This window comes from Pelobates fuscus, chromosome 8, assembly GCF_036172605.1.
Source record: "Pelobates fuscus isolate aPelFus1 chromosome 8, aPelFus1.pri, whole genome shotgun sequence".
Taxonomy (NCBI): domain Eukaryota; kingdom Metazoa; phylum Chordata; class Amphibia; order Anura; family Pelobatidae; genus Pelobates; species Pelobates fuscus.
Genome location: NC_086324.1, coordinates 158,999,488 through 159,001,584, shown reverse-complemented (window position 1 = coordinate 159,001,584; position 2,097 = coordinate 158,999,488).

Sequence of the window (2,097 nt, the reverse complement as noted above, 5' to 3'; positions counted from 1 at the left end):
ACCACTGCCTAATAAGATACGTGTTTCTCACCTTTTTGTTACATGTACAGAAGGAGATTGTTTTTTGTATTGTATACGTACATGCAGTAGTCAGAATTAACACACTCGGCCCGGAATACAAAGGTCAGACTTGGCAGACAACTTCTTCCATTGCTCTTCTTTCAATCATAATAAAAACAGATTTCTCCTTGATGTCTATTAATGTTCAGGAAGGTAGGTAGGGATTTGGCAAATCCCCCGTATAATAATGCTCCCATGGTAGCCTTGACTAAGTGTCCTAAATGTACTGAAAATGTGATAAAGGAACGCTATGGCATTACGAATAAATGCATGTATTTCGAACGTTATAGTGTTCGATTGATGAGTTAGATTCAGCGCCCCCCAGTGCTCAGTAGAGACGTGTAGCAGAGGTTGAAGGTTTCCCACTGATGTTGCTTTTTTTGTCTTCTCGTCCAATCAAATTCATCTTATAGGGAAGCACTGGATTCTACTCTTCCCTATGATCAGTATGAGGATGTTCCACATCCTTACGCAATGCATGGGGGCATTGAGTCCCATAGCAAAATCCGACTATTATAGCAGTGAAAGCACATCTACTGGCTGTCAGGAGGACCGCTACTAAACATGTGTATAAGCCTACAAAGAAAACCTTACTGAGGCTACTAAACAGCGATATTTTACTTTGCAGGACTAAAACTACTGCCTATACTGGTCCTTAATGTTTTCACCCCAAAACATCCCTCTTCTAACCCTACAATCATTTTGTGTGGACTATTCACAGACACAATTTGAAATGTATATTTTGCTTTCCTAAAAACAAAATGATAAAAAATAAAATAAAAATCTAGTAATGAAGAATTATTATAACATTATAATTCTGAACAGGATATTCCCAAACAGCAATTTAAAAAATGAATACAGTACTTGCGAGCTCTTTGAAATATAATGACCACCATTTATTTTTCATATAAAAAAAAGGCAGTGAATCGAATTATATAATGACGTCTCTTGTAGCGCAATCCCCATTAAAAATATTTTACAACCGTTTATATAAATAAAAAAAACAGCAAAAAGGATAAGTTCACAGAATAGAAAAAAATAATTCTGATTACGCCAATAAAAAAAAAATACAAAAGATTTTTGCGCCACCCCTTAATTTTCCTGATTCCGGAGCTGCAAGGGCAACTTAACTAGAGGATAATGAATAGAATGGCATTACAGTACAGACGAAATGTCGAATGAAATTGCCGGAGGCCCATTTTACTGAAGGACAGGAGATGGATGGGGGAGTTTGGCCAGAGCTTGCAACACTAATGAGCTCGACATCTTCACATCGTCTTTGATGAAGTGAGGAAAACTGACAGCAATAGCAGAGGTTTTGTTTTGCTACAGCACATACCGATAAACCATTCCTGACTTTTATCATATTATTTATAAGGTTTTAGTTTGTTTTTTGTTGTTGTTAGTATGTTTGCTCCCTTCATCCTGAATTTGGACCATGTCCCGGAGGCCTTTTTTATTATTAAAATTTTTTTATTTTATTTTTTTCCCAAAATTAGATCCATTTGTCAAAGAAATAAAGTATCAGACAGAACAACTTCTGAGATCTTAATATAGAAAAAGAAATAGTGGCCGCAGATGTGAGTTGAATGGTCCATCCAGTTTGCCCGTTCTCAAATGGATTTTGCTCACTTACTCTTCAGTGCTGCCCCATATACATCCCATCACCGAACACCTTCGGGTTGATCAGGCAGGTTTATATTCTCAGAATAATTAAATAAGGGTTCACAATCTGGCTATATGTGGAAATAATAGGTTTTATTAAAATATGTCCCTTTTTTCAATTGATTGTTCTGGTAAAGAAGGCTGTATAAACAATCTTATATGGTCTTCAGATAGAGTTAGAAATGTTAGAAAGTCGGGATGAGTTAGCTAGTGGTGTGAAGATTGCCTTTGTTCTCAGAAATCAATCACAGGTTTATTTACAATAATGTGAATTCAAAGAAAATTTCTGATTTCCAATTCATCTAGTTTTCACTTCAGCTAATGTAAACAGTGCGTTCACTTTGAATTCCTGACAATTCACATTATAGTGAA